The sequence below is a fragment of the Molossus molossus genome, unplaced genomic scaffold (assembly GCF_014108415.1).
Source record: "Molossus molossus isolate mMolMol1 unplaced genomic scaffold, mMolMol1.p scaffold_m16_p_7, whole genome shotgun sequence".
NCBI classification, from domain to species: Eukaryota; Metazoa; Chordata; class Mammalia; order Chiroptera; family Molossidae; genus Molossus; species Molossus molossus.
This window is the reverse complement of record NW_023425401.1, coordinates 101,938,971-101,959,957: the sequence shown is the minus strand read 5'-3', so window position 1 is coordinate 101,959,957 and position 20,987 is coordinate 101,938,971. Positions and strand designations below refer to the sequence as shown.

The window sequence follows — 20,987 nt, the reverse complement described above, 5'->3', positions numbered from 1 at the left end:
TTCCAAGTCAGAGCACATGCCTGGGCTGTGGGCTCCACCTCCAGCGGGGAACATTCAGCCAATCAAGTTTCTCTGCTCCTCTTGTTTCTCTCTTCTCTCTCCCTCCCCCTCCTCTCTCTGAGATCAGTTCTTTAAAATACATATATATATATATTTTTTTTAATGTTGAGGAACTCCAATATACAGATGATGTATTATAGAAGTGTACACCTGAAACCTATATAATTTTATTAGCCAATGTCACCCCAGTAAATTCAATAAAAAATAAATTAAAAAAAAATAAAATAAAAGTCACAAGTAATAAACCTGGAATTTTAGTGAGGGGATAAAAGTACTGGTTAAATATTAAATTAAATTAAATTTTGAGGAACCATTAAACTGTTTTCTACAGTGGCTGTACCATTTAACATTCCCACCCACAATGTTTGAGGGACACCCCTTTCTTTCTTAGCTATATCCATCACCTTCCAACCGTACCCCCTGGAGAGGACCCCGAGTTTCTCAGGGATGGTTGGCACCACCTATATAGGATTTGCCTGGGGTACTAGTCTGAAAAGCAGATTCCTAGGATCTACCGGGACTTATCTGGAGCTAAGGTGCTTGATTTGCTGGAAGTTCCCTAAATGACTGCAAGATATCTGCCGGACTTTGTCTTACGTGACTCACTTCTTCAGGGGACGGACCTCCTTCCTCCCTTAGATGCAGATTTTCCCTTCAGTTGAACTGATAGAGATTAGCGTTAGGGCCAAGTTTCAGAAATAAGACTTTTGCCCACGTGTCCTGAGTTCGGCGTTACCCAGACCGAAAACGCTCTGGGGAATAAGAACATCAGTGAAATGGGTATACGCTCAAAAGAAGCCACCAAAAGGCCACACTCTTGAAGTAGATCAAACCTGGAGAAGACAGCTGTTTTTGTTGTTGTTTTTAAGGTCCCATTACTCTAGTTACCCTGCATATGTTTGAGAGCAAACCCAAAGTGGTACTTCAGACCCCCCAAAATCCTGAGGAGAGGCTGCCGCAGGGGTGAACTGGGAGGGGGGCAAGGCTGGCGGGCTCAGCTCGTGTGAGCTGACTTCAGAGCCAGCCGTGGGTGGTGGGAGGGGCTGACAGGCAGAGGAAGGGGAGCTGGTGGCCTGAGCAAAGGTTAATAAAAGCAAAAGGCAAGTGAGATGGGCCATTTAACTGCTGGCACCTGTCGGGGCCAATTAACTTCACTCCTTGGCTTGCCCAGGGACCACACCTCATCCTCACCCAGCTCTTGGGTGGGGTTCAGCTGCCAACCTCTAACTTCTTTTTGGCTGTAATCACAGAGGCCTGGCTCCAGCTTCCCCGGCACCAGGCCAGAGAGCAAACAGGCTCACCTTTGATCCGCCTTGGGCCCCTTCCTGGCCTCCCCACCCCAACCAGAACTCTAAGAGCACATAGTTAAATCCTGCCACGAAACCTCACAACACGAGTCCTTTCCACCCAGAGCTAATTGCCTTACCCACACGGGTGGGGCGTGGACGGAGTGGCCTTCCTGGCAGAGAGCTCCGAATCCATGCAGGCCCACCCTCCATGTGTCTCCAGGCCCCTGGACAGGTGTGAAGGCTTCTCCAGGGAGTTCTGGGTGATGGCAGGATGGGACAAGCCCCGAGGCCGGAGGCCAAGAGACCAGCTGGCAGGGCCTGGCCAGCCGACAGAGCCAGGAGTCCCCGTGCCTGGAGCGTAGCTTGGTTCTCTGGCTGATGCTGCTTCGCTCGCTCCCTGCCTTGGTTTTCACGGTCGGGGGGAAGTAAGTTCTGGGCAGGGACAGGGAGGGCACAGCAGCCCTGTGCCCAAGCCAGGGTCAACCAGTAGAGTGGCTCACAGAGTGGGGTGGGTCGGTGTCATTCCCAGCAGCATGGCGTCCATCAGCCCCAAGTCCTTGGTTCCGGCCCCTTGAGGCCCGCAGAGTCCTGGGCTGAGGAAGCAGCGTGAAGCCAAAAGCTGCCCCACATCTCAAGGTGAGGACATTCGCCCCCTGGGGGACAAGTAAGGTAAGGGCCATGCTACACCAAGCTGGACCTTCACCATCTGCACTTTTTATTTATTTTATCTTTAATTATTATTATTTTTAATCCTCACCTGAGGACATTTTTCCATTTTTGTTCAGATAGAGCGGGAGGGAGAGAGAGGAAGAGAGAGAGAAACATCCATGTGAAAGGGACACATAGAGTGGCTGCCACCCACACTACCAACCAGGGCCGGGGACAAACTGCAACCCAGGTACGTGCCCTTAGCGGGAACCGAACCTGGTCTTTCTGGACCACAGGCCGATGCTCTAACCGCTGAACCAAACTGGCCAGGGCCACCATCTGCACTTTTGAAAAAAATCCTCCCTTGAAAATATTCCTCCATTTATCGTGTGTGTGTGTGTGTGTGTGTGTGTGTGTGTGATGTGCCCTTAGCGGGAACGGAACCCGGGACTCTCTGGTCCACAGGCTGACGCTCCAGCCGCTGAGCCAAACGGGCCAGGGCCACTCCATTTATCTTTATCCTCAGATAGAGGGGGAGGGAAGGAGGGAGGGGGAGAGCGAGGGAAGGAGAGAGAAACATCCATGTGAGAGAGACACATGAATTGGCTGCCTCCCGCATGACCAGGGCCGGGGGACTGAACTGCAAGGTACGAGCTCTTGACTAGAATCGAATCAAATCCGCCACTCCAGCCCTGGCTGGTTTGGTTCAGCGGTTAGAGCATCGGCCCACGAACCAGAGAGACCTGGGTTCGGTTCCCACTAAGGGCATATACCTCAGTTTCAGTTTGTTCCTGGCCCCGGTTGGGGTCATGTGGGTGGCAACCACTTCATGTATCTCTCTGTCAGTATTTCTCTCTCTTTTCCTCCCTCTCTCTCTCCCACTCTATCTGAACAAAAGATGGAAAAATGTCCTGAGGGGAGGATGTAAAAAAAAGGGTTTAAATGAGCCCTGGCTGGTCTGGCTCAGCAGTTAGAACATCAGCCTGTGGACCAGAGTCACGGGTTCGATTCCGGTCAAGGGCACGTACCTTGGTTGTAAATATTCCTAGCCCTGGTCAGGGTGGTGCAGGAGGCAACCAGTCCATGTGTTTCCCCCTCTCTCTCTCCCTCCCTCACACTCTATCTGATGATAAATAGAAAAATATCCCCAGGCAAGGATTAAAAAAGATGGTTTAAATGATACATCTTATGTTATATACCTGTTACCACACAACCTCTCCCCAGTAATGTTGCAATGTTTTTATGTTCTAGTGCAATGATTTAACCTTGGGCTGCATAGCATTCACACATGTATCTTTTTTTTTAAGTTTATAACAGTTTAATATGACTTTATATTAAGTACTAAAAACTAAAGTGGTCTTTTAAATGCTGTTGAAATGTGGCTCTTTTCATAGAGTTTTTCCCCCCAATTACAGTTGATATTTAATATTATTTTATATTAGTTTCAGGTGTACAGCACCGTGGTGAGACATTTATATAATTTATGAAGTGACTCACACATGTATTTCCATAGGACACATGCCAACCTCTTCCACGCCACGTCTCGATCCTAAAAGTACTTCCTACTAAGCCTACAAACCACAGTTACATGCATTCCTCCCCAACTTGGTTTTCTCATCGTCCCAGGACTGGTCCGGAAAACCGTGAAGGAATTCTCCAGTGCCTTCCCCCTCCGAGGCTTAGAAATGACAAATGGAAGCTTGGGCCAAGGCGCGTGTGGCCGCCAGACAGGATTCTGCTGAGACCTTGTCTTCCCTCTGTCTCCTCTCCCTTCTCCCTGGCCAGGCAGCCAGAGACCCTCGCCTCCCTGTCCCAGAGCCCCCCCCCCCCCCCCGCCCCCCTGGGCTCCTCACTCACTTCCCAGAGAACCTGTCTGCGGTGTAACAGCTGCTTCCCCCCTGCAAAGCGTTTCTGTTTCAATGCTGAGTCTTCATCTGTGACCCCTAAAGTGTGTCTTTGTCAGGGCACAGAATTTTGCTAAGATTTTAGTTGAGCCAAATACCATATAGGCCGGGGAGCAAGATCTCAAACACTCCACTCTAAAGACAACAGTTTTGCAGCTTCTTTTTTTCTTTTTTCTTTTTTTTTTTTAATCCTCACCCGAGGACATTTTTCCATTTTTTGCACAGATAGAGTAGGAGGGAGAGAGAGGGAGAGAGAGAGAGAGAGAAACATCAACGTGAAAGGGACACATCGAGTGGCTGCCACCCGCACGACCAGCCAGGGCCGGGGACAAACTGCAACCGAGGTACGCGCCCTTAGCGGGAACCGAACCCGGGTCTCTCCGGACCGCAGGCCGACGCTCTAACCGCTGAGCCAAACCGGCCAGGACGCTTCTTTTTTTCTTTATTGATTTTAGAGAGGGAGGAAGGGAGAGGGAGAGATAGAACCATCAATGAGCCCTGGCCGGTTTGGCTCAGCCGTTAGAACGTCGGCCTGCGGTCCGGAGAGACCCGGGTTCGGTTCCCGCTAAGGGCACGTACCTCGGTTGCAGTTTGTCCCCGGCCCTGGTTGGTCGTGCGGGTGGCAGCCACTCGATGTGTCCCTTTCACTTCGATGTTTCTCTCTCTCTCTCTCCCTCTCACTCTATCTGAACAAAATATCGAAAAATGTCCTCGGGTGAGGATAAAAAAAAAAAAGAAACATCGATGAGAGAGAACATCGATTGGCCACCTCCTGCACGCCCTCCACTGGGGATTGGGCCGACAACCTGGGCATGTGCCCTGACCGGGAATCGAACTGGTGACCTCTTGGTGCATGGGTCTTTGCTCAACCACTGAGCCACACCAGTTGGGCAGTTTTGCAGCTTCTTTTATGAATTTGAGATGAAGGAGGGAACGTAAGGAAGGGGACAGGAGGGTGGGAGAAAGTCCTTGGATTAGAAGAGTCTGTGCTCCCCTGAGGGTGGTGATGCCTTCCGCCCTCAGGGGTATTCCTTCTCACACCTCAGAGGTGTGCTAACCTAGGTGCACAAGAACAATGGGCAGGGCCGGCTTCAAACCTCCCACTGAAGACAGTACAGGCCTGGGGCATGCCTAGCCACCAGGACCTCCCCAGTGAGGAATTTGTGGTTTTACAGCACCCCTTTCTCAGGCACAGCTTGCAGAGCTGAGACGGGTATTGGGGGGCCTGCCCTGAATGTTATCCCTGGCTTTGCCACTCCCCGGGACTGAACCAGCCAACCGTGGGGGGTTCCCTCATAGCCAAACCCTCCACCTTCTGAGGCAACACACTCTGGCCGGGACACTCCGCCACCCCAACCCCCACACACACTGATGACCTTCAGGGGAACACTGTAGCCTCTTTTTAAAAAATTTTTTCTTTATTGATTTTTTTAGAGAGAGAGAGAGATCGATGAGAAAGAACATCAACTGGCCGCCTCCTGCATGCCCCCCATTGAGGATTTGGTCCACAGCCTGGGCATGTGCCCTGACTGGGAATCGAACCAGTTACCTCTTGGTGCATGGGTCGAAGCTCAACCACTGAGCCACACCAGCTGGGCAAGTTCACCCTTTTAAAGTGTACATTTCTGCCCAACACTGGTTGAGTGTGGACCCATACACCAAGAGGTTGCTGGTTCGATTCCCAGTGAGGACACATGCCCAGGTTGTGGGCCAAATCCCCAGTGGGGGGCGTGCAGGAGGCGGCCAGTTGATGTTCTCTCTCACTGATGTTTCTATCTCTCTCTCCCTCTCCCTTCCTCTCTCTATAAAATCAATAAAGAAAAAATATTAAAAGGGTGAACTTTATGGTACGTGAATTGTATTTTAATTAATAATTGACGAAACCAGCCACTGGGGGACAAGAGGAAGTAAAGCTTGGTGCATGGGATAGGCTGAGCCTGCAGCTGCCCAAGGTGTGGGGCCCAAGGAGCTGCAGGACGGGGAGCAGCATCTGCGCCTCTGTCAGGAGAGAGAGCCCCCTTCTTGGTGCTTGGCTCTGACACCTAGGGGGTCAGGGCTACTGTCACTAATAACCCGTCACAAACGACGCTGACGATCCTTCATGATCGCTACAGATTCTGCTCCTTAGAGAAGCGTGTTTCCATTGTAACAGCTGACAGCATCACCCCGAACGACCGGTCACTCCCTACCCGCACGATTACTGGGTGTTCTGCACACCCAGGTCCCAACAGCACCCCCATTAATCCTTTCCCAGAGACACTTCCACTGGCTGTATCCAGGCTTCAAACACTTCCTGGAATCCTGGCTTTGCCTTCAGCCTGTGAAACAGGAAACAACTCAAACACTCTGGACCAGGACAGGCCAGGCCCCCATGCCCCTCGCTGCCACAGGCCCTTCACCATCCCAGAGCCGGGGGTGATTGCTAATCTGCCGACAAACAACAGTGCCCTCTAGGAAGGAGGCCAGGGTAGCAGTCAGGCTTCTGAAAGAAGAATGAGCCCGGCCATTGTGACTCAGTGGTTTAGCATCGTCCCACGCACAAAGAGGCTGAGGTCGCCAGTTTGATTCCTGGTCAGGGCACATGCCCAGGTTGTGGGCCAGATCCCCAGTGGGGGGCATGCAGGAGGTGGCCAATCAATCGATGTTCTCTCTCATCGATGTTTTTATCTCTCTCCTTTCCTCTCTCTCTAAAATCAATAAAGAAAAGATATTAAAAAAGAAAGAAGAATGAAAAAGTCCGAGTGTTTGGTCCTTTTTTTTAGAGAAAGAGAAAGGGAGAGGGAGAGAGAGAAACGTCGATGTGAGAGCAGAACATCTCTCGGGGCATCTCCTGCACACACCCCGCCCCAACCAGGAATGGAGCCAGAAACCCAGACCTGTGCCCCGACCAGGAATAGAACCATCGACCTCTCAGTGCATGGACTACGCCCAACCGAGTCACACAGGCCAGGGCTCCGCCACACTTTATCCCAGTCCCAACCCATGCTGACTCTGTGTGGCTGGGAAAGGGTGTTTTGGGTGCTTTTGCGCTGTGCTGAAAAGGGAAGACTAGGGCCCAGGGTGGGGGAGAGAGGCCCACACCGCCCTTGAAGAGCAGCAGGACCAAGGTTAGGGAGGCCTGGGTGCTTGACGGGACAGCATGTACTTGGTCTCATCTTGTTCCATTTTCAATGCTGAGAGAACAGTGATTTTTTTCTGAAGCTGGTAGAGTATTCCTGAATCAAATGGGGTTTTCCATATAGAAAGAGAAGAAACTGGGCCTCGCTGCAGACATGCACACACATTAGTCCCAGCAGAGCGTGGCAGCGGCCAGAGCGGGGGACTGCCAGGTCTGAGCCCTCTCACCAGCTGTGGGACTCAGCAGGTCCTGACCATCTCTGCCTCGGTTTCCTCATCTGTAAAGTTAAACTAATGACCTGACCAGTGTGGCTCGGCGGATTCAGTGTCGTCCAATGGACTGAGTGGTCCCTCTGATTCCTGGTCAGGGCGCGTGCCCCAGTTGTGGGCTCGATCCCCAGCAGGGGGCGGGCAGGAGGCAGCTGATGGATGTTTCTCTCTCACATCCCACATCGATGTTTCGATGTTTCGATATCTTTCCCCATTCCTCTCTAAAAACAATCAATCAAAACATATTTAAAGTTGAACTAATAGAACTTTTATGAGGTTTGAATTAGTTAAATTTTTTTTTAAATCCTCAGCCGAGGACATTTTTCCATTTTTTTGTTCAGATAGAGTGGGAGGGAAAGAGAGGAAGAGAGAGAGAGAGAGAGTGAGAAAGATCGACGTGAAAGGGACACATCGAGTGGCTGCCACCCGCAGGACCCAACCAGGGCCGGGGACAAACTGCAGCCGAGGTACATGCCCTTAGCGGGAACCAAACCCAGGTCTCTCCGGACCGCAGGCCAATATTCTAACTGCTGAGCCAAACTGTCCAGGGCTCAATAAACTCTTATAAAAATTCAAACAAACAAAAAAAGACAAAAAGAAAACTAAATAAATCCAACACTTTAATTTTTTCTTTTTTAGAGACAGAAGGAAGAGGGCGAGAGATAGAAACCAGAGGTCGCTGGTTCCATTCCCGGTCAGGGCACATGCCCAGGTTATGGGCCAAATCCCCGGTCGGGGGCATGCAGGAGGCAGCCAATCAATGTTCTTTCTCTCTCATCAATGTTTATGTCTCTTCTTCTCTCTTCCTCTCTCTCTAAAATCAGTAAGAAAAAAAAATTAAAATAAAAATGTAATTAAGCCCTGGCCTGTTTGTTCAGTGGTTAGAGCACCAGCACACAGACTAAAGGGTTGAGGGTTCCCTTCCCGGTCAAGGGCACGTATCTGTACCTGGATTTCCGGTTCGATCCCCAGCCCCAGTTGGGGTTGGGTGGGAGGAAATCAATCCATGTGTCTCTCTCATGTTGATGTTTCTCTCTCTCTCCCTCCCTCCCTCCCTTCCACTCTACCTAAAAAAAATCGATGGAAAGCCCTGGCTGGTTTGGCTCAGCGGTTAGAGCGTCAGCCTGCAGACCAGAGAGACCCGGGTTCGGTTCCCGCTAGAGGCAGTACCTCGGTTGCAGTTTGTCCCCAGCCCCGGTTGGGGTTGTGTGGGTGGCAACCACTCGATGTGTCTCTCTCACATCGATGTCTCTCTCTCTCTCTCTCTTCCTTCCTCTCTCCCTCCTGCTCTAGCTGAAGATAAGTGCAAAAATGTCCTTGGGTGAGGATTAACAAAGAAATAAAAATGTAATAAAAAATACAAGGGCTTATATGTGATTTTAACAAAGAAAAGGGGCTTGGGCATGAAGGAACAATAGAATTGTGGGGAAAGCACTAGGGAATGTATGAGGGGAGTCACTGGCAACAAGGTTCAGTTGTGCAGACTCCTCTGGGTATGGACGTAATCATCTCCAGGGATGAGTTGCTCTCCTCCTCCTGGTGTAGGAGGAAGGCGCATCTTCACCAGGGAGACGGGGTGCCCTGCTTCTAGGAGGGGGAAGGGAGAGGGCAGAGGGCACCTGCTGCCTCTGCTGATTCTCAGCTGCCTTCAGCTCAAGATAATCTTTATGCTTAAATGGCATATTTTGGGCATATCCTGACCCTCTTCCATTTAGACTGTGCACACTGGTTTTGCACACTTCTGTTTTTTGTTGTTTGTTTTTCATCCTCAACTGAGGACTTGCTTATTGATTTTACAGAGAAGGAAAGGGAGAGAGAGAGAGAGACATCTATCGGTTGCCTTCCCATATGCCCCCTGACCAAGAATCAAACCCTCGCCCTGGCCAGTTTGGCTCAGCGGTTGGAGGTTGGCCTGCAGACCAGAGAGTCCTGGGTTCGGTTCCTACTAGGGGCACATACCAAAAAAAAAAAAAAAGAATCAAACCCTCAACCTCTCTGTGTAAGGGACAACACTCTAACCCATTGAGCCACCCAACCAGGGTGCACACTCTTCTATTTTTATGTTTATACACACACACCTAAAAAAGAAAAGAAAGCCCAGCCGGTGTGGCTCAGTGGTTGAGCATCGACCCATTGCACCAAGAGGTCGCCAGTTCGATTCCCTTCCCAGTCAGGGCACATGCCCAGGCTGTGGGCCCGATCCCCAGTGGGGGCATGCAGGAGGCGGCCAATCGATGGTCTCTCTCACTGATGTTTCTCTCTCACCCTCTCCCTTCCTCACTCTCTAAAACCAATCAGTAAATAAAAAAAGAAGAAAAGGAAAAGTCATCATCCCCTCTGAGTGTTATATGCCAAGCCCAGCAGATTGGCATCTCACTGGCAAGTTGATAATATCCCCTGCCTCACCTAGGGGAAGAGATTAATTTCCATCACTACTCTAGGTTCTTACCGGTCCCCACGGAGGCCCTGGCACCAAGTGGGCACTGGAGTATGGGAGAGAGGGAAGCACAGAGCACCCTCGCCCAACTCTGCCTGCAGGTCACTGTGGAACCTGGGGCACATCTGTTCACCTCCTGCTCTTGTGTCACTCCATCTGTAAAGTGGGAGAGGTCCCTTCTGACCCCAGACGTGACTGATTCCTGGGGCACCTGCGGCCACACCCAAGAAGTGTGGCCTAGAAGTCTGGTCAGGGCCAGATCCCAGGGCCTTCAGTGGCTGGTGCCCCTGGGCACATGTGGGGGGGGGGGCTGGAGCCTGGGCAGGACAGGTGGCTGGTGAAGAGGGAGGTGACAAGAGTGAGCAATCGCGCCCCCCGCCCCCCATGTGTCTCCCAGGCAGCTAACAGCTGAGCTGCTCTTAAAGTCTGGACATGCCTCAGCTAGCCTCAGCAACTATTTATAGCTCACACACCCCCTTATTTGGTAGCTGGAGGCTCTGCCAGGTGCTGGGTCTTCTCTCCCCTTGGGATCTGCCTTCCCCATGAGGTCTCCAAGCTGCTGGTGCAGCTCTGGCTGACCAGGGGTTCCCACAGCGGGCACGCAGCCCTGTGGCCGTCTGGACGCCAGCGCTCCTGAATCCGCTGGGTTTAACTGTGCTGCAACACTGTGACGTGAAGCCTGCCATCCATCCGAACCATGTCTGCGTGTCGTCAGTGCTCGGCTGCTCTGCTGTGCCTCCAGCACCAGCGTCCCGTCCAGAGCTCTTTACCCTCCAGCCTGAAACTCTGCCCGCAGCGACCCCCGCCTCTGCTCTCCCCAGCCCCTGGCGTCTCTGTGCTACTTTCTCTCTCGATGAACGTGACTCTCCTAGGTCCTCTGAGCGGAATCCTGCCGCGTGTCCTCTTGTGACTGGCTTATTTCACTTAGCACAGCATCCTCGAGGCTCATCCCCGTGCGAGTGTACGTCAGGAGTTCATTTTGAGGCTGAATATTACTCATTCCGTTGTACACACCACATACTGTTTTTGTTTTTTTTATCCTCAGCAGAGGACTTTTTTTTTTTTTTTTGGTACATGCCCCTAGTGGGAACCGAACCCAGGACTCTGTGGTCCGCAGGCTGATGCTCCAACCGCTGACCCAAACCGGCCAGGGCTTTTTTTTTTTTTTTTGCATTTATCTTCAGTTAGAGCAGGAGAGAGAGAGGGGGAAGAGAGAGGGAGCGAGAAGCCTCAACGATGTGAGAGAGACACATCGAGTGGCTGCCACCCACACAACCCAACCCGGGCAGGGACAAACCGCAACCGAGGTACGTGCCCTTAGCGGGAACCGAACTTGGGACTCTCTGGTCCGCAGGCCGAGGCTCTAACAGCTGAGCCAAACCGGCCACATTGTTTATCCATTTATCTGTCCACGGACATCTGAGTCACCCCATACATTTTTATTTTCATTTATTTACTTTTGTTAATTCTCACTTGATATTCTCCCCCTGATTTTTAGGTAGAGTGGAAGGGAGGGAGGGAGAGAGAGAGAAACATCGATATGAGAGAGACACATCGATTGGTTGCCTCCTGCAGGACCCCAACCAGGGCTGGGACCTGCAACCCAGGTAGGTTAGGTGTCCTTGTCCGGGAACAGGAATCAAACCTGCGGGCTCAATATTCTAACCACTGAGCCAAGCCAGCCAGGGTACACCATACATTTTTACATTTCGAGTGCAGTGTTGGAACAAGGACCTCCCTACACACACTGCTGAATTAAAATAAAACGGAATTGACCAGCTTCCTATTTATTTATTTATTTATTTATCCTCACCTGAGGACATTTTTCCATTTTTTGTTCAGACAGAGTGGGAGGGAGTGGAAGAGAGAGAGAGAGAGAAACACCGACGTGAAAGGGACACATCGAGTGGCTGCCACCCGCATGACCCAACCAGCGCCGGGGACAAACTGCAACCGAGGTACGTGCCCTTAGCGGGAACCGAACCCGGGTCTCTCTGGACCGCAGGCTGACGCTCTAATTGCTGAGCCAAACCGGCCAGGGCGACCAGCTTCCTATTTAAAACCCCTCGCCTTTCATTGGTTTGGGGAGAATGTGGTGACCAAGAAAGGTTTTTTGACAAATGGCATTTTCTTGGGGAGTCCTGGGCTCATAAGACGATTGTCCCTGAGACCCCTATTAGATGTGGTCCGAGAATGGGCTCTGACAGCACTGGACAGAGGCAGAGCGGTTATGGGGCTGAAAAGACCTGGTGTAAACACCAGAAAAGGTATCTGGCGTTAAAAAGAAGAGTAAGAAAAGGCCACTGAGGGTGAGGCCTTGGAACACAACCGTTTCCGAGGCGACTGAAGTCATCGGGCTGGAATGACAGTGTCTGGCCTGGGAGCAGTGGTGGCGGAGAGGAGAGAATAGATTTCAGAAGCCAGAAGTTCAGGACTTGGGCACAGGTGGGCTGTGGGGAGAGGGGAGAGGAAGTCACTGGTGACCTCTGGGCTGGGCTGGTGTTCCTTCATAGGGAACCAGTGTTCAGGGAGCTGGGCTGGAGCTGTGAGCGCCAACAGGGACCGCAGGCACCAGGCCGAGGCAGGCAATGACCTGAGGACTCCCCTGCAGGCTGAGGGCCAGGTGGTCCGGTGTTGCTCCTGGGGGCGAGTCAGGGGGCTCAGATCCCAGCCTTTTTTTTTTCTTTATTAATTTTTAGAGAGAGAGGAAGGAAGAGGGAGAGATAGAAACGTCCATGAGAGAGAACATCGAATGGCCGCCTCCTGCATGCCCCCTACTGGGGATCAGGCCCACAACCTGGGAATGTGGCCTGACCGGGAACCGAACCAGCGACCTCTTGATGCAGGGTCGATGCTCAACCACTGAGCCACACTGGCCGGGCAGATCCCGGCCTTATTAGGACATATAAATTTGGGTATTATCCACCCCCAAACCCCCAAACCCCTCTCTAAACCAAGAATCAAGGACATTGCTTTCATCCATCAGTTATATACGCAAATTTTTTTTTGGACAGTAAACACAAGATATGGGGAGATACATGTTATTTAATGTGGGGGCTCAGAATTACCAAAACGTTTGAAACTCAACAGATGCAGACAAAAGCCTTTTCAGAGCTTCCCTTAGACTAAAAGCAGCAACTTCTGGAAAATGAAGCCACTGTAAATCCTGTTCAGCCCTTAAGAAAGACCCCTTAGCCCAGCCCATGTGGCTCAGTGGTTGAGCGTTGACCCCTGCACCAAGAGGTCGCTGGTTCGATTCCTGGTCAGGGCACATGCCCAGGTTGTGGGCCCAATCCCCAGTGGGGGGCATGCAGGAGGCTGCCAATAAATGTTCTCTTTCCTTTTTTTTTTATCCTCACCCGAGGACATTTTTCCATTTTTTTGTACAGACAGAGTGGGAGGGAGAGAGAGGAAGAGAGAGAGAGGGAAACATCGATGTGAAAGGGACACATCGAGTGGCTGCCACCCGCACAACCAACCAGGGCCGGGGACAAACTGCAACCGAGGTACATGCCCTTAGCGGGAACCGAACCCGGGTCTCTCCGGACCGCAGGCGGACGCTCTAACCGCTGAGCCAAACCGGCCAGGGCTCCTTTTTTTTTTTTTTTCCTCGATGTTCTCTTTCATCGATATTTTTTCTCTCTCTCCTTCTCCCTTCTTCTCTATCTAAAATTAATTTAAAAAAAAAAAGACCTCTAAAATAAAAAAGAAAGACCCCTCAGACCCAGATAGACAAACATTATCACCAACTTTCTTTTTTTTATCCTCACCCGAGGACACTTTTCCATTTTTTGTTCAGATAGTGGGAGGGGGAGAGAGGATGAGAGAGAGAGAGAAACATCGATGTGAAAGGGACACATAGAGTGGCTGCCTCCCGCATAACCAACCAAGGCCGGGGACAAAATGCAACCCAGGTACATGCCCTTAGCCGGAACCGAACCCAGGTATCTCTGAACCACAGGCTGACGCTCTAACCGCTGAGCCAAACAGGCCAGGGCATCACCAACTTTCTTATCTGTCATCTGTTCTCCTAAAAACCCATCTGTCTTTCCTAAATAAACGTGTTTTTCCTATAGAAGCCATTTCTCCCCCCTCCCTTTTTCCTACTAAAATACTGTAGTGTATCAGCCTTTAACCATTTAAGGTCCAGCTACTTCTATTGTTGACTCTCATACAACTAATGTAACTCTTTTTCTCCTGTTAAGCTGTCTTTTGCCAGTTTAATTTGCAGATTCCCCATTAGTCAACCTAAGAGGGTAGAGGAAAAGTTTTTTTTAAAATTCCCTCTCCTCTAATAACTACCACATTTAGAATGCACCGCTGTGATCCTTCCCATTAAAGCCCCCGCATTAGTGTGAAGTCAGGAGCAGAAGCAGACAGGAAGTTAGGTAAGCTGCACCTGTGATTATCCAAGAGTGAAAAGGGGGGGTCTAATATTGCCCCTGCCCCTCACTCAAAACACCTTTGCCTGTTCCCTTCCAGTAGCCACCCCAGGATGCTCACTGCGCAGCAGTCTCGCTGGGCTCGGTAACTTCTGGCTGGCCGGCGGAGTCAGACCCAGGAAGTCCCGAGCCTGCTGGGGACCGCAGTGTTGGGAGGATGCTCTCTCCCCGCTGCTCTCCAGCCCACCTGCTCCACCTGCCTCTCAGCCAGGCTGGGACCAGTGGTTCCTATGTGGCCCCACACAGTCCCCTCAGGGCTTCTCCATTTGCTGTCCCCTCCCTCCCCTCCCGTACACTAGTCCCTTCGGTGTCCATGTGGCTTATGCTTTCAAATCCTTTAGGTCTCCCTTCAAATATGACCTTCGGCTTCCCCTGACAACCAATGAATGAATAAATGAACTCATTCACTGACGCCATCGTCCTCTAAGACTGTGGCCCAATAAGATTGTATCTAGAAGAGGCTTTTTCTTTTTCTTAAAATATGGAACACTTCATGAATTTGCCTGCTGTCCTTGCGCAGGGGCCATGCTGATCTCTGCATCGTTCCAAAGGTAGAGGCTTTTTCTTAAGAAGACAAACAACAACAACATTTTGCATTTAAACCAAATAAGGCCAGAGGGGATTCTTTTTTTTTTTTTTCTTTACTTACTGTCAGTTTATTATAAAGGATACAACTCAGAAAGAGCCACATGGAAGGGATGCATCGGGCAAGGTATGTGGGGAGGGGTACCGGACTCCCATGCCTTCCCCGGTGCAGCACCCTCACAGGACCTCAATTTCTTCATCAACTTGGAAGCACTCCAAAGCCCTTAGTTTAAGGTTTTTATGGAGGTTCCATGATATAAACATGATTTATCAAATCTTTGGCCAGGGGTAATGAACTCAATCTCCAGCCCTTCTCTCCCCTGAGGTCAAGAGCATCTCAATCCTTTAATCACATGGTTGGTGCTGAGGGGATTCTTAATCTGTTCTCAGCATCTACTTCTTAGGGCTCAAGAACTCTTGAAATGGATAATTGCTATGAAGATTAGGCTGCCCTCTCCAGGCTCCCTTTCCAGAAAAGCTGGGTTTCACTATGACGTCATTTGTTCTAACGATGCACACACACACACACACACACACACACACACACACACACCTCACCACACAATGCAGTCAAGCTTTCTATCAAGTGCAGTGTGGGCACGTGTGTAAACAAGGGGAGTTTCATTTGCAACTTTTTAAAAAAATATATTTTTATTGATTTTTTAGAGAGGAAGGGAGAGATAGAAATATCAATGTGAGAGAGAAACATCAATCAGCTGCCTCCTGCACGCTCCCCGCCCCCTTCTGGGGACCGAGCCCTCGGCTTGGGCTGGTGCCCGGACCGGGACCTCTCAGCCCGTGGGACTGACGCTCAATCCACTGAGCCACACTGGCCAGGCTCATTTGCAACTTCTAAACTATACACGCAAAAATAAATAAAGTAAAGGTTAAAACAGATAAGATTTTGCTAGGACTTCTTGGTATTTCAAATGGTTATTATCAGCCCTTTTCTTAAAAATCTAGTTTATCTCTTTTCTACACACAGGCAGCCCCAGGCCCTTTCTGTACTTTTGGAGATTATCAGTTGCTTTCAATTCACGGGTAGCCGGGTAGCCGGGGCCAGAAGAGAAGCTGAAAGTGTCATTAGCATTTTTGTCTCTCCCTAAGAGATGCCCTCAAGCAGCACCTGGGCTTTGGTCAGCACAAGGCGTTTGGGGGTGGGATGGCTGAGAGACTCTGCCATTTAAGCCGGAGGCATTGTTTTCCAAATGCCTTAGTTCTCATCCTTTTGAGTGGGTGGGGGTGCTGGGAGCTAGGGTAAAGCCCTGTTGGTTTATTTATTTATTAAAAAATAAATACATATATATTTTTTTCTTTATTGATTTTAGAGAGAGAGGAAGGGAGAGAGAGATAGAAACATTAATGAGAGAGAACATCAATTGGCTGCCTTCTGCATGCCCCCCACTGGGGATGGGACTCACAGCCTGGGCATGTGCCCTGACCGAAATCGAACCAGCGACCTCTTGGTGCATGGGTCGACACTCAACCACTGAGCCACACGGGCCAGGCTATTTTTATTTATTTTTTATTTTTATTTTTATTTTTTGGGTATGTGTCCCTAGCGGGAACCGAACCCGGGACTCTGGTCCGCCGGCCGACGCTCCAACCGCTGAGCCAAACTGTCCAGGGCTATTTTTATTTTTTTAATTTAATTTAATTTTTATTTATATTTATTTATTTTTTATTTTGATATTTTATTTATTTTTGTTACAGATTGTTTGTCCTCCCCCCCCCCCCACACTGACACCCTCCTCCCTGGTTTATTTGTTTATCATTCCTGCATCTGTCCCCTGGTTTATATACTCACTTGTGTACTTGACAAATTATTTTAATCTCTGAGTCAGGCACTGAGCTAAATACTGAGGAGAAAGTCCTCCAAACTTTGTATGAAGACTGGGGTGGGGTGGAGGGTAGGGCTCCTTAAAAAATGTTTCACGTTAAAAATAATCGAGACTGACAGATGCCCCCCCCCCCCCCAGGAAGAGCTTAACCAAAGAACTCATATGCATATATGCATAGCCCAGGGACACAGACAATAGTGTTGAAGGCCGGGGGTTGAGAGCCAGGGCTGGGTGGAGGGGGACAAAAGCCGGGGGGGGGGGGGAGATGAGGGGAAATGGGGGACATCTGTAATACTGTCAACAATAAAAAAATAAATAAGACAAGCAAATTCTCAAGTGCATATGTTAAAAGTAAATATATGAGAACATTCCTGAAAAAGAAAAGTAATATAGCCCTAACAGATATTATATACCTCCAATAATAGTATGGTGACTAGGATTTAAGTAAAGCAAACAAAATAGAATGTTCAAAAATAGACTCTAGTCTAAGAAGGTCACATGCCATAAAAGTGGCATCTCAAGTGAGCGGAGAAAAGATAAACTATTCAATAAATGCTGCTGGGATAACTGGGTAAATCAAGGTCGTCACACCTGTTAAAAACCAAACTTCAACCAAGTACGTACATTTCAAGTTGTAATTGGCTTTCAGCCACTCATGAATGCATCCCATCTAGCAATTACCAAGACACTCAAGTTGTACAAAACGGAAGGTTTTCATAGGCAGAAAGAGGATGGGACTAAGGAATTAAAAGAGTGGATTATTTCAGGCAAGGACACCTTCCCTGGGAGGCATGCAGGGGGTTTTATCAGGCGGATTACCTCACTAGTGTGGATCAGGAAATCCCAGACTGATTAAAATGTCAAGGTGTGAAACATTCAAACCCAGAAATAATTTTTGTGAGTTTACTTGAGCCAAACTGTTGACAATTGCTAGGAAGTAAAATCTCAAGGGACTGAGATAGTGCTCCGGAGAATGGCAGCTTGGCACTTTATTCATTACAATCAAAAGAAAGACACAAGTGAGTTACATGAAATCCACTGGTGATAGACTAGGAAGGTGGGAGAAAGCAAAGCGGGGGGAACCTCTGGGATTGGATGGAAGATAAAATAACAGACACACACATCTTTTATTTAGGTGGGTACAGGATAGTTAACAGTCAACAATTAAGCTGATAACAATAACAATGAGCGGATTTGTGGTGCCTCGGTTGTGCCCTGAGGGGTCTGGAGAAAAGGGGAGTAACCCTGACATTCCAAAAGAATGTTATAGTTAATGCAAAAGACAATAGACAGGCTTGGTTGAGGTAAAGAGTGACTTTTATCAGGGAAGATGCCGGCCTAGGACATGGCTACCCTCCAGAAACTGCTTTTAGTTAAAAAGTTTTAATTTCAGAACATCCTTTGTGTTACTCGAGGTCTCTGGGTTCGCAAGGCCACCACGCAGACCTTCCCTGAGTTTGTCAGGTTAGCATGTGGCCCCTTTTCGTCCACAAGATTAGGTTCCTGGGAGAGGTTGGAATCGCAGTCACATCAGGTATTAAATCTAGGTTTGTTGTCACGGGCTTTCCATCGAGAATTAAGCCCTTTTGGGCCTGTGGTTTTCTGTTTAACACGTGTGGTTACATACAATAATCAATCAATGAATGCATCAATAAGTGGAACAACAGACTGCTGTTTCTCTCTCTCTCTCTTTAAAATCAATCAGCACTCTCTCCCTGCCGCCGCGGAGTTGCGCGGAGGCGGAGGCTTGGGTGCCTTCAAGATTCGGCTCTACCCATAACCCAGCGCCAGGGCCGAGGAAGGCATTGCTGCTGGAGGTGTGATGGACGTTAACACAGCTTTACAGGAGGCCGAAGTCTGCCCTCATCCACGATGGCCCAGCGCGGAATTCGCGAAGCTGCCAAAGCCTTAGACAAGCGCCAAGCCCACCTTTGTGTGCTCGCATCCAACTGTGATGAGCCTATGTATGTCAAGTTGGTGGAGGCCCTTTGTGCGGACACCAAATCAACCTCATCGAGGCTGACGACAAGAACCTAGGAGAGCGGGTAGGCCTCTGCAAAATCGACAGAGAGGGAAAACCCTGTAAAGTGGTTGGTTGCAGTTGTGTGGTGGTTCAGGACTACGGTAAAGAATCTCAGGCAAAGGATGTCATCGAAGAGTACTTCAAATGCAAGAAATGAACAAATAAACTTGGTTTTTGTTTCTCAAAAAAAAAAAATCAATCAGTAAACAAACAAACAAAAGATTTGAAAATTTCTTCTTGAGATTTAGCAGGAACTTGGAGAAGCCAGCCAAGGAAATAACCGAGTATTGAGGCTCCCAGCAGAGGGAAAGCTAATGTACAGACCCTGTGACTAGTGTGTGGGGTCAGCATGCGGCCAGATGGTTGGAGAGAAGCCAGAAAGGGGCAGAATAGAGATGGGGTCTGAGAAGGGGAGCAGCCATGTCACACAGGGCGTAGGAGACTAAGCCCGATGGAAACCCTCCTTGCAGGACTTCGAGCCCAGGACAGGCTGCAAGTCTGAAGGAGAAGATCTAAAATTCAGAACTCAGCCCGGTTGGGCCGGTGTGGGTTTGTATTCACTGGCTTGGCTGGTGTTGGATCCTCAAACTAGATCCAGTTAGCTTCAGGCCAGAACAGATACTACTGCCCTAAAGCATCTCAGAAACTGCCTCACCCTCCCCTAGGCCCCGGGCATGCTGGTTTCTGGAACAGCCCATTCTCCGCCCCAGGCAAGCACGTGAGGCGTTGACCCCTTATATAGGGCAGGTCACGCTCCAGTACCCTCATCCATTCCGTCCTGTCCCACAGCCTTCCATGTCGCGCAGGGGATACCCACGGCGTCTTGCCTCCTCCCAAGACCAACCTTGCATGTAAGTTCCCTTAACGAGCTGATAATCGAGGAGTTGTCAGCCTCTTAGGTCTCCTGGCCCAGGGATTTACCTAAAAGCTTGGGGATAGTTTTGAGTTCCACGCTCCTTCCATTTTAGGACCAGGTCTGGATTATTTCTGAAGTTCAGGCCTAGGTGTTTGTTTAGGACTCAGATCTTTTGTGACTCTGAAGTCTTTAATTTATGCTGGGTGCCATTGTACAAAAAGAATTCATTATCTATACGATTTTCCTAAAGTAGAATTATTTTAGGTTTAACTGACCCCCCCTTTTTTTTGCTGCCTTTTTTTAACCTTTTTGTTTGTTTTCTCTTGTGACTCCTTTTTTTTTAAAAAAAATGTTCTTATTGATTTTAGAGAGAGAAGGGGAGATACAGAAATATGGATGAGAGTGAATATTAATTGCTGCCTCCTGCATGCCCTCCACTGGGGATCGGGCCCACAACCTGGGCACGTGCCCTGACTGGGAATCAAACAGGCGACCTCTCGGTGCATGGGTCGATGCTCAACCACTGAGCCACACCGGCTGGGCTCCTTTTTTTTTTTTTTTGGCTCTTTTTTTTTTTTTTTTTTTTTACATAAATAATTTTAAGTGCTTCCTTCCACCCACCCCATTAAAAACAATTACTTGACTGGTAACACCTAACACAGACTACTGGCAATACATGGGAGTCCAGCAAAATTAAATTTCACTTGCCGAACCAGGGGAGTGGGGACATCTTGGGAAAGGGAGCTGGGGGGCTTTTTACATGATGAAGCTCATCGTGCTGGGGATTCTGGGGGAAGAGCAGGCCCGCTCCGGGGTGGGTGGTGTCATGAGGTGGGGCGGGTTAGGAAGGGAGCCTCAGCAAGCCTTGGGGAGGTGGGAGAAATGAAGCGGGTCTAGGGAAGTCATTTGTAAAAAAGCTGTAATTGTTCAAAAGAAGGGATTGTTAGTCATTTTGTAGCCCTTGTGTGGCCTTGGGAGAAACGTTGTTTTCTCTTGGCTTTGTCACTGACCCGGTTTCTGTGTATTTGCTACATTTTGGTCTAATTAGCAGTGGAACCGATTTTCACTTTCTCAAGGTCGAGACTGTTAGGGAAAAGGGGACCGGGCCGGTTTGCCCGGGGCCGGGTCAGAAGTGTGTGAATTCTTGTTTCACATCACGAGTCCGGGTGAATTTTAGAGGACACTTATTAAAGCTGGGGACAGGGAAACAAGAAAGGGCCGGGGAAACAGGCCTAAGCTCATCTGCCCTGCTCACGAAGAAGTCAGGGAAAAGGGGTCCTTTGGGTCAGATTCAGGTTTTACATGGGATGAACTGCCCCTGCCCATTGTTGTTGCCTTGGATGCAAGCCCGGTGGGGTTCTCTAAAGTTTAGGAGATGCATGCCTGTGGGGGGTAGGGAAGCGGGACCGCGGGCCTGCTCCTGGGAAGGAGAGCAGGCATCATCGGGTCCTTTGTCTTGAGGCTTTTATTTCTCTTGCAGGCGGGAATCTTGGAGATCTCGGGGAGGGTTTCAGC

The 20,987-nt window shown here is 49.6% G+C and overlaps 1 pseudogene; it reads right to left on the bottom strand.

Moving 5' to 3' along the window:
* Positions 1-14,642: 14,642 nt before the first annotated feature.
* Positions 14,643-14,741, bottom strand: LOC118620565 (annotated as a pseudogene).
* Between the last annotated feature and the right edge of the window lie 6,246 nt (positions 14,742-20,987).